Source organism: Schistocerca cancellata, chromosome 3 (genome assembly GCF_023864275.1).
Source record: "Schistocerca cancellata isolate TAMUIC-IGC-003103 chromosome 3, iqSchCanc2.1, whole genome shotgun sequence".
Classification (NCBI taxonomy): Eukaryota; Metazoa; Arthropoda; class Insecta; order Orthoptera; family Acrididae; genus Schistocerca; species Schistocerca cancellata.
Window position 1 is genome coordinate 293,809,564 of NC_064628.1, and position 12,905 is coordinate 293,822,468.

Below are 12,905 nucleotides of genomic sequence, written 5' to 3' on the forward strand. Positions count from 1 at the left end.
GAACAGCAAAATGCACAAATAAAAAAGGTAAATATTATAAAATTTAAAATTTTCCTGGCGAATCAACTGTTCAAAGAGATTTTGGGATTGCAGCCAGTCGTCTTAAACTTTATTCCACGATATTTCAGCTGGACAACTGCCAGCCACCTTCAGGTGAGCCGAACGAGGACTGCCGAAGACATTCTCCGCTCCATCTTACTCACTCATGGTACTGGCGCGTATGCGTTGAAGCCGCGGAGACAGAAGGACCACACCGCCCAGTGGCAGTGCTCTCGCTAGTGCAACTACAAGACTCAGTGGTTACCAATTGAATAACGCATGGACTCCCATCATCTCTGAAATTTGCTCTAGACAAAGATGCCAGAAGACCGATAGCTGCGGCCAGCAACAATACCGAAGGCAGCCGAGTCTTGCAGTTCCACCAGCGAGGGAGCTGCCACTGTGCAGTGTGGTCTTTGTCTCCTCGACTTCAGTGCATACACGGCAGCATCATCAGTGCACTATATAAGATGGGAAACGCCAACCCCCAAGACGACCCATCCAACTGCTGCAACTGCTAGGGGAAAACCTCCCCTGGAGAAACACTGCAAGATACCTCGGTGTGACACTGGACAAGAGATTAACTTGAAAGTGCCACATCGAGGAGTTCTGCAGGAAAGCCCTTGGCAGGGTGCAGGTCCTTTATTCCATCCTGAACACCTACAGTTCACTCGACCCCAGCACTGGAGCAGCGGTCTATAGAAGCCTTATTAGGCCGATACTGGAATACATGTGCCCTGTATGAGGTTATGCTGCCAGATCGACAATAGATCGCCTCCAAAAAATCCAAAACAGAGCCCTCCGTCGGGCCCTACATGTCCCTCCACGTTTTCCCCACAGCAAATCCCCACGCTGTTGCAGATATAGAAACCCTACAACTGACAGAGCAATTCTATGCCAAAGCCAGAACCTCACAAAATGAGCTAATAAACACTCTAGGTCAGTATGACCAAGAAACTGACAGATGCAAGCGCCCTAAATCACCACTCTCCAGAGTAGCGACAATAGTAACTAATAGCTCTCAACAAAACAGAACAACAACAACAACACCCGCAGCAGCAGCAACACACACACACACACACACACACACACAGTTACAGCGAAGGAAATGTCCTAATGGGACAACAACCTTCACCACAACTACTTCCTATAGAAGAGGAAGATATTAGAGAGAAGAGGAGCTACACAGTCTTCGTCAGTCCTTGTTCGGCTCACCTGAAGATGGCTGGCAGCTGCCCCCGGAATATCGTGGAATGAAGTTTACGACAACCAGCTGCAATCCCGAAATCTTTTCGAATAGGTAAATATTGTTATTTCTCCAACCTTAGATGAAGAGTGGTAAGAAGTGTATTGTTTGCCAGAAAGAAAAAACATTCTAATATCTCCAAACATATAGAACTACATCCCATTGTGGCTAAGAAACCTCTAGAAAAGGTATCGTTAGATGTGGCTGGACCCTATCCCAGAAGTAAAGGAGGACTAAATATATAGTATGCCTATATGATAATTTCACAAAATACGTAAAACTGTAAGTGCTTCAGAAAGTTACAGCGAGTTCAATTATAAGGCGCATTAAAGAGGATTATTTTGCAAAAGTAGGAAAACCAGAAGTCATGTTAACAGATAATGCCTCATATTTTGTTTGCTGTAAATGGAAAGAGTTTGTAGATTCCAACCAAACCACATACATTTTAGTATCCAAATTTACTCCCAAAGCATACCCCAAAGAAAGGGTGTTTGAAGGATTCAACAGGTTTGTGAGGACCTATATACCTTGGAAACATACCAAGTGGATTGAATATGTCACTCCTGTCTTACAAGTTGTTAACAACCTTCCCTATACATCAACTGAATTTACACCAAATGAGCTGATGTTCAATTGAAAAAAGTAGACGATTGGCAAAAACCTTTGCCCATTACCGATGCCGGAATCATCACTGGGTGATAAAATATGACAAGCAGTAACCAACCTTGAAACCTGCACTAAATGTAAGAAAGGAATTTATGACAAAGCTGCAACGCATAACACAATTTTATATAGGACAAAAGGTGTTACTTAGAACACATCCCAAATCCACAAAAATTGGAAAACTGAACCGTAAGTGGCAACTACCATACACCGGACCATACATAATTACTAAAATCTTCTACCCGGGAGCATACAGACTGGCATACACGAACACAGGTAAAGACAAGGGCCTTCACCCACACATGAGAACGTTTATACAGGATGGTCCATTGATAGTCACTGGGCCGAATCTCTCACGAAATAAGCATCAAATGAAAAAACTATAAAGAACAAAACTCGTCTAGCTTGAAGGGGGAAACCAGATGGTGCTATGGTTGGCCCGCTAGATGGTGCTGCCATAGGTCGAATGGATATCAACTGCGTTTTTTTTTTTTTTAAATAGAAACCCCCATTTTTATTACATATTCATGTAGTACCTAAAGAAATATGAATGTTTTAGTTGGACCACTTTTTTAGTTTTACGATAGATGGCGCTGTAATAGTCGCAGACATATAAGTACGTGGTATCACATAACATTCTGCCAGTGCGGACGGTATTTGCTTCGTGATACATTACCCGTGTTAAAATGGACCGTTTACCAATTGCGGAAAAGGTCGATATCATGTTGATGTATGGCTATTGTGATCAAAATGCCCAACGGGCATGTGCTATGTATGCTGCTCGGTATCCTGGACGACATCATCCAAGTGTCCGAACCGTTCGCCAGATAGTTACGTTATTTAAGAAAACAGGAAGTGTTCAGCCACATGTGAAACGTCAACCATGACCTGCAACAAATGATTACACCCAAGTAGGTGTTGTAGCTGCTGTTGCAGCTCATCCAAACATCAGTAGCAGACAAATTGTGCGAGAATCGGGAATCTCAAAAATGTCATTGTTGAGAATATTACATCAACATCGATTGCACCCGTACCATATTTCTATGCACCAGGAATTGCATGGCAACGACTTTGAATGTCATGTACAGTTCTGCCACTGGGCATAAGAGAAATTACAGGACTATGACAGATTTTTTGCACGCATTCTATTTAGCGACGAAGCATCATTTACCAACAGCGGTAACCGGTATAATATGCACTATTGGGCAACGGGAAATCCACGATGGCTGCGACAAGTGGAACATCAGCTACCTTGGCGGGTTCACGTGTGGTGCGGTATTATGGGAGGAAGGATAATTGGCCCCATTTTATCGATGGCAATCTAAATGGTGCAATGTATGCCGATTTTCTACGTAATGTTCTACCAATGTTACTACAAGACAGAATGGTGATGTACTTCCAACATGATGGATGTCCAGCACATAGCTCGCGTGCGGTTCAAGCGGTATTGAATAGCATATTTCATGACAGGTGGATTGGTCGTCGAAGCACCCTACCATGGCCCGCACGTTCACCGGATCAGACGTCCCCAGATTTCATTCTGTGGGGAAAGTTGAAGGATATTTGCTATCGTGATCCACCGACAATGCCTAACAACATGCGTCAGCGCCTTGTCAATGCATGTGCGAACATTACGGAAGGCAAACTATTCGCTGTTGAGAGGAATGTCGTTACACATATTGCCAAAAGCATTGAGGTTGACGGACATCATTTTGAGCATTTATTGCATTAATGTGGTTGGTTGGTTGGTTGATTTTGGGGTTTGATGGGGGCCAAATATCGAGGTCATCAGTCCCCTGTTCCAAACAGACATACTTGTAAAAGGCCTATACAGCAAAAGCTTAACCTCTGCACCCAGAGGGCATTAATGTGGTACTTACAGGTAATCACACTGTAACAGCATGTGTTCTCAGAAATGATAAGTTCACAAAGGTACATGTATCACACTGGAAGAACCGAAATAAAATGTTCAAACATACCTACGTTCCGTATTTTAATTTAAAAAACCTACCTGTTACCAACTGTTCATTTAAAATTGTGAGCCATATGTTTGTGACTATTACAGCACCATCTATCACAAAGCGAAAACAGTGGTCCAACTAAAAATTCATATTTCTTTACATACTACACGAATATGTAATAAAAAATGGGGGTTCCTATTTAAAAAATGCAGTTGACATCCGTTTGACCTATGGCTGCGCCATCTAGTGGGCCAACCATAGTGCCATCTGGTTTCCCCCTTCAAGCTAGACAAGTTTTGTTCTTTGTAGTTTTTTCGTTTGACACTTATTTCGTGAGTTATTTGGCCCGGTCACGATCAATGGACCACCCTGTATATTGCAGAACGGCTGTATACCCTCTAAGTTGTATAAATGTATAATAATATCAGATTTAGGATCCTGTAAAATCACATTCCAGAAATTATGTTGATAGTTGATAAGGAAAATTTTTTTTGTGGTTTTTTTTCTTATATGTCAAATGTGTAAATGATAATGTGAATGGATGTAACAAGGAAGAGTTTTACTTTTGTGCGTCTAGAAATGACGATACTTTAAATACAATGCTTCAGCTTGTGTGTAGCCCAGTTATAAACAAATTAACGAACTTGTGAAAAACACGGTAGTGCGTAATGCACTACACAACTTGCTGCGACGTTAGTGCAGAGCGACATAGCGCATGCACATTGGGGAGAAATCTAGTCAACAAACCGCAAGCGTGTGCGCACCAGATAGACAGCTGGAAGTGTTGGAGAACCCGAAACAAACAAACCCTATGAGCTAAGGCCTGCACCAGCATTTTTAAAGCCCCTTGCATAAACAGGGATATAGAAAATTAATGGAGAGTCTGTACTACAACTACGAGTATCTACACAATAAACACAAAGATAAGCTAACGTATTATATACATGGAAAGGGATCCCAAACTATGAGATATTTACTAAAGTTACACTACTATACACATTATATCTACATATTTACAAATTTGAGTATTGAAAGTACATGTACTAATTATAACTGAGGGACCAGAAAACTCTTGCTGCAGGTAAACAAACGAGTACACTATAAATGGTAAACTGAATAAGAGGTCACATCACATCTATAATATGCTTTATCTTTCAGATTTATAAGGTATATAAAGACGCAAACATGACATTAAATGAGTTTGTGATAGCACGACTGCACACATAAATGAATACACGGTTGAATATATGAAAGAGGTATTGGTGACCATCAAGCCACTATACATTTTCTCATGGTTGAATATATGAAAAAGGTATTCGTGACCATCAAGCCACTATATATTATCTATGAAGACTTAGTTTTAAGTTAGTATTAAGTTTTTTCTTCTAAGGAACAATGAATCGACACGTCCTAAAGTGAAGAAAGATAAATGCTTGTCGAGTGTTAGGTACCATGTTGTTGTTGTGGTCTTCAGTCCTGAGACTGGTTTGATGCAGCTCTCCATGCTACTCTATCCTGTGCAAGCTTCTTCATCTCCCAGTACCTACTGCAACCTACATCCTTCTGAATCTGCTTAGTGTATTGATCTCTTGGTCTCCCTCTACGATTTTTACCCTCCACGCTGCCCTCCAATGCTAAATTTGTGATCCCTCGATGCCTCAGAACATGTCCTACCAACCGATCCCTTCTTCTAGTCAAGTTGTGCCACAAACTTCTCTTCTCCCCAATCCTATTCAATACCTCCTCATTAGTTACGTGATCTACCCACCTTATCTTCAGCATTCTTCTGTAGCACCACATTTCGAAAGCTTCTATTCTCTTCTTGTCCAAACTAGTTATCGTCCATGTCTCACTTCCATACATGGCTACACTCCATACAAATACTTTCAGAAACGACTTCCTGACACCTAAATCTATATTCGATGTTAACAAATTTCTCTTCTTGAGAAACGCTTTCCTTGCCATTGCCAGTCTACATTTTATATCCTCTCTACTTTGACCATCATCAGTTATTTTACTCCCTAAATAGCAAAACTCCTTTACTACTTTAAGTGTCTCATTTCCTAATCTAATTCCCTCAGCATCACCCGACTTAATTTGACTCCATTCCATTATCCTCATTTTGCTTTTGTTGATGTTCATCTTATATCCTCCTTTCAAGACACTGTCCATTCCGTTCAACTGCTCTTCCAAGTCCTTTGCTGTCTCTGACAGAATTACAATGTCATCGGCGAACCTCAAAGTTTTTACTTCTTCTCCATGAATTTTAATACCTACTCTGAATTTTTCTTTTGTTTCCTTTACTGCTTGCTCAATACACAGATTGAATAACATCGGGGAGAGGCTACAACCCTGTCTCACTCCCTTCCCAACGACTGCTTCCCTTTCATGCCCCTCGACTCTTATAACTGCCATCTGGTTTCTGTACAAATTGTAAATAGCCTTTCGCTCCCTGTATTTTACCCCTGCCACCTTCAGAATTTGAAAGAGAGTATGCCAGTCGACATTGTCAAAAGCTTTCTCTAAGTCTACAAATGCTAGAAACGTAGGTTTGCCTTTTCTTAATCTTTCTTCCAAGATAAGTCGTAAGGTCAGTATTGCCTCACGTGTTCCAACATTTCTACGGAATCCAAACTGATCTTCCCCGAGGTCGGCTTCTACCAGTTTTTCCATTCGTCTGTAAAGAATTCGCGTTAGTATTTTGCAGCTGTGACTTATTAAACTGATAGTTCGGTAACTTTCACATCTGTCAACACCTGCTTTCTTTGGGATTGGAATTATTATATTCTTCTTAAAGTCTGAGGGTATTTCGCCTGTCTCACACATCGTGCTCACCAGATGGTAGAGTTTTGTCATGACTGGCTCTCCTGAGGCCATCAGTAGTTCTAATGGAATGTTGTCTACTCCCGGGGCCTTGTTTTGACTCAGGTCTTTCAGTGCTCTGTCAAACTCTTCACGCAGTATCTTATCTCCCATTTCATCTTCATCTACATCCTCTTCCATTTCCATAATATTGTCCTCAAGTACATCGCCCTTGTATAAACCCTCTATATACTCCTTCCACCTTTCTGCTTTCCCTTCTTTGCTTAGAACTGGGTTGCCATCTGAGCTCTTGATGTTCATACAAGTGGTTCTCTTCTCTCCAAAGGTCTCTTTAATTTTTCTGTAGGCAGTATCTATCTTACCCCTAGTGAGACAAGCCTCTACATCCTTACATTTGTCCTCTAGCCATCCCTGCTTATCCATTTTGCACTTCCTGTCGATTTCATTTTTGAGACATTTGTATTCCTTTTTGCCTGCTTCATTTACTGCATTTTTATATTTTCTCCTTTCATCAATTAAATTCAATATTTCTTCTGTTACCCAAGGATTTCTATTAGCCCGCGTCTTTTTACCTACTTGATCGTCTGCTGCCTTCACCACTTCATCCCTCAGAGCTACCCATTCTTCTTCTACTGTATTTCTTTCCCCCATTCCTGTCAATTGTTCCCTAATGCTCTCCCTGAAACTCTCTACAACCTCTGGTTCTTTCAGTTTATCCAGGTCCCATCTCCTTAAATTCCCACCTTTTTGCAGTTTCTTCAGTTTCAATCTGCAGTTCATAACCAATAGATTGTGGTCAGAATCTACATCTGCCCCAGGAAATGTCTTACAATTTAAAACCTGGTTCCTAAATCTCTGTCTTACCATTATATAATCTATCTGAAACCTGTCAGTATCTCCAGGCTTCTTCCATGTATACAGCCTCCTTTCATGATTCTTGAACCAAGTGTTAGCTATGATTAAGTTATGCTCTGTGCAAAATTCTACAAGGCGGCTTCCTCTTTCATTCCTTCCCCCCAATCCATATTCACCTACTATGTTTCCTTCTCTCCCTTTTCCTACTGACGAGTTCCAGTCACCCATCACTATTAAATTTTCGTCTCCCTTCACTACCTGAATAATTTCTTTTATCTCGTCATACGTTTCATCTATTTCTTCATCATCTGTAGAGCTAGTTGGCATATAAACTTGTACTACTGTAGTAGGCATGGGCTTTGTGTCTATCGTGGCCACAATAATGCGTTCACTATGCTGTTTGTAGTAGCTAACCCGCACTCCTATTTTTTTATTCATTATTAAACCTACTCCTGCATTACCCCTATTTGACTTCGTGTTTATAACCCTGTAGTCACCTGACCAGAAGTCTTGTTCCTCCTGCCACCGAACTTCACTAATTCCCACTATATCTAACTTTAACCTATCCATCTCCCTTTTTAAATTTTCTAACCTACCTGCCCGATTAAGTGATCTGACATTCCACACTCCGATCCGTAGAACGCCAGTTTTCTTTCTCCTGATAACGACGTCCTCTTGAGTAGTCCCCACCCGGAGATCCGAATGGGGGACTATTTTACCTCCGGAATATTTTACCCAAGAGGACGCCATCATCATTTAATCATACAGTAGAGCTGCATGTCCTCGGGAAAAATTACGGCTGTAGTTTCCCCTTGCTTTCAGCCGTTCGCAGTACCAGCACAGCAAGGCCGTTTTGGTTAATGTTACAAGGCCAGATCAGTCAATCATCTAGACTGTTGCCCCTGCAACTACTGAAAAGGCTGCTGCCCCTCTTCAGGAACCACATGTTTGTCTGGCCTCTCAACAGATACCACTCCGTTGTGGTTGCACCTACGGTACGGCCATCTGTATCGCTGAGGCACGCAAGCCTCCCCACCAACGGCAAGGTCCATGGTTCATGGGGGGTACCATACAAACATAAAAATGTCCGCACCCCAAGTAAATATAGTTGTAAGTTCATGATATGTATGAATGTGATAGAGTGAAAATGTGTGTGGAAGAGAACAGTTTCAGTACGTCACATATCACGATGCTGAACTAAGGTGAAGCACTACCAAATAATAAAGGTGTCAAAACCTAACTGCTGTGAGCGTTGACTACCCATGAAAGCGTCAAATGCCTGATTCACATTGAACTTTTTTTTTGCACGTTTGTTAATTATGTAAACGCTACTTTACGCTCTTTGTACATGACATATAGTAGTGATGATACAACTCTGTATAACTCAGCATATTAAATGGTTATCCTTAATACAATGAACATAACAATATGATTGGTATCGTCAGGTTTGCGATGTGTTTATAAACAACAAACCATTTTGTTCTTGAGAACACAGTTAAGACCAACAATAGGATGTAACTCAGCACATAAATCCTTTCCGTGAACTTTCCTCAACCATGTAGTGTGTAGATCCTTCCTGGAGAATGCTAGAGAGGGGAAGCCACACGTAGTTGCGTGAGAAGTGCGTAGAATCTATTGTAGTGACTATTGTTCACTTCATTAATTCTTTGAAACTGTTAAATATGCTCTGACAAGAAGTCTGTAAATTGAAATGAAATGTAAGACAATTTATGCCATGAAGGAATACAGAATCTATAGTTTTATGAATGTTGTGTAAAGAATGTAAAACCAAATGAGAGAAAAAAGTGTACTCATATAATTGGAATTTAACAATATAATGAAATTATAATTTAACAAAATGTACTAAAACAAAACGACAATCAGACTAATGTACATAAGCAACGATAATGGCATGCCAGCAAATGAATAGGGTAAGTTTACTTTTGTAGCTGTATGTTTTTGTTGTATGTGGAAAGGACACTACAGAAATTTTGTGTAGTGCAACGGTATGAAAGACGCTCAAAAACAAAGTGCAAAAACATAAGAAACATGCCTGCAAAGTGTTAAGTGTGCGTTTGAGATGTGTGGATCTGCGTGTGATGAACTAAAGATGACAATACTTTGTGTAACATGAATTTTCTGTGTTTGACAACGTCGTAAAAGTGGCAAGAAACTCACCTTGTCGATGGATGTCTGATATACGGCTGGTGTCCCCACTAAACAAGTGAGAGCGATGAGATGAAATACATTCCTCGGACCGCTGATATGGAAACCGGTTGTCACCACATCAAAAAGATTCACAAAGGATCACGCCGGTGAACAGGAGCTTCACGAATTTGTGCAGTGAAGACTACTGTGAATGCACGACACGGGCACTCTTTGCATCAAATGTTTGAAAGCGAGCTGGGACGGTATCAGACGTCGAGCTACACGCGCATGCTTCGCAAGCTAAACACTGGGTAGATACTGACTGACAATAATGGGACTATGCAGTTACAGCAAGCACTCTGTTATGAAAGAAAACTTATGTATGTATATGTTAAGGGAAGCTGAAATGCCTATGTAAATTGATAACCATATAGGATAACTCCTATGACCAAAAAATAGAGGCTATGCTCATACCAGCCAGAGTTATCAACCCATAAAAAGGGAAGTAAGCCCAGACACTATATAAAAAATTCTGCCGCATTAATATTGTTCAGAAATGTGTATTCTAACCAGACATTAAAGAAGTGTTACAAAAGTTATTAGCGGGACGAAGTTCATTTATAACCGCATAAGTTCATCATTTCACCTGTGCCAAGAATCCTGCATCAAGCAGATCAAAACAAACAAGAAGAATTTGCGTGAGCAGAGGGGAGATCCGGAATCAGTATTATTGTACCAAGCTCTACACACAATGGCAGTAACAAAAAAAAAAGTACGTAAAGTTAAATGCTAAATATATGTATTGAATATTTAAGATCTGTTGATATTGATGCCAGTTAAAGCTCACTCAGGATATGTGTACCTTCCAATGTCTTTCAATTATTCTTTCCAATTTCTTTTAATTATTCAAGCAGCAATTTTTAATCCGTTTCCATTAGATATTATATTTTATGCAACCCCGGGTCATGATTGTGCATGCTGTCCTATTTTGGATTGCTGGCAGGCAGTGCATGCTTGGATACAAGATTTATAATCTTTCTCAACATTTGGCCAGATGAAGCTTTCTTCTTGGGCAAACCCCAGGTGTGACAGTCTGTGCAGTTCATCAAAAATGGCTTGTCTCATGATGTGGTAACAGTGGAGAAAGGTGGTTTTGGGAGCCATCACATAGTACTTGTTTTGAAGAACCAGGGACATCGTGGCTTTTGATGTGCAATCCCATTGTGTTGTCGTGCAGAAGTTTCTAACATCTCCTGGATAAACAATATATGAAATCATGATGAAGTGTACTGAACATCATTTCCATTTTTTATTTCTATGTGAAACGCAAAGGTAAAGATGTAAAAGTCATCGCAGTGGCCAGCAGAGAAAGAGACTGCCACAAACAAATTGGTTGCTGAAACTAAGATGATAAAATTTCACTATAAAAACAAAGATGATGTGACTTACCAAACGAAAGCACTGGCAGGTCGATAGACACACAAACAAACACAAACATACACACAAAATTCAAGCTTTCGCAACCAACGGTTGCTTCATCAGGAAAGAGGGAAGGAGAGGGAAAGACGAAAGGATGTGGGTTTTAAGGGAGAGGGTAAGGAGTCATTCCAATCCTGGGAGCGGAAAGACTTACCTTAGGGGGAAAAAAGGACAGGTATACACTCGCACACACACCCATATCCAACCGCACATACACAGACACAAGCAGACATTTGTCTGACAAACATCCTTTCGTCTTTCCCCCTCCTTCCCTCTTTCCTGATGAAGCAACCGTTGGTTGTGAAAGCTTGAATTTTGTGTGTATGTTTGTGTGTCTATCGACCTGCCAGTGCTTTCGTTTGGTAAGTCACATCATCTTTGTTTTTAGATATATTTTTCCCATGTGGAATGTTTCCCTCTATTATATATAACCGAATCAAGGGTAATAATTTCTCTGTTCTTTACTTGCTGACGAGTGCAGGCACATGTAGCGCTGTATCTTTACCTATAGTAGCTGTGTTTTGCCCGCTGAAACGTTTAGCCACCGATAGGGGCAAGATTCTGTAAAAAGGTGTGTATCATAAGAAACTTACATTTTAGAATATAATCATATATGACAAAGTGCACTGTTAATTTTGTAGACAGCTTGCCCAACCATAATATCTACTTTTTCAGCAAATTTAGCTTTTTTTGATGCAGAGCATGACAATGGTTAGTGGAAGCTGCCACCGCTATGAGCATAGAAATTAAATATTTCAGCAGCCTGCCTACACTGCAGAAAAAAATAAAGTATTAACAGGAAATAACATTAATCCATTTCTCTTTCAGTAAAATTATCAGATGCGGGAGACAATATTTTATTTCATTGTGAATTTTTAGCTAGACATTTGCAAAGATGAGCAATGACTGCATTCCGAATTTCATATAAAATTTCAAAGCAAATAATTAATTTTCATAAGATTCCTGGTGGGTTAGGTCTGATGTGACTATAAAATATTCAAACCGTTACCTTTTGTGTGTCACATTCTGAGAGCAGCTTGGCAAAAATATTTTATCATGCCAAATAAATCCACTGCATATTTTTCAAGTGTAGCGATATAAGATATAACGTGTTTGTAACTGTTAGCAAAAGTTATAATAACCAAAATCAATTGGTATAATATAGCAAAGAATAGTGGACAGTTACAAAATAATTTACCATGTCTTTATGTAGTCACACCACAGAACGCAAATAATAAATTTTGTATAATTCACACTGATAGAAAATCTCACCACAGGATTAACTTCATGTTATTATTCATCTCTCTTAGGCAATGTTACAGAGTATGATTTAAAATCAAACTTGTATTGTTATGTTGTTGGAAATTCAATGATATTCATCTGAAATTCTTCTTATTTACCCCTGTAAGATGCAACATAATGTAATACACAAAATTAAAATCAAACAAAAGGAGAGACAGAATAATTTGGCACCGCAATGTCCAGCACGAATAGCAGTGGCCACATACCTGAGAATATATTATTTCGTTGTAAATATACAATATTTACATATATATGTGAGTGCTTATATTGTGTATATGTGAATATATATGTAACAATGGAAACAATCAATTACTGATAAAATTATTTAATTGGATAGATACAAAATGTACTCACCAAGCGGTGGTGTAACACACACACATGAAAGACTG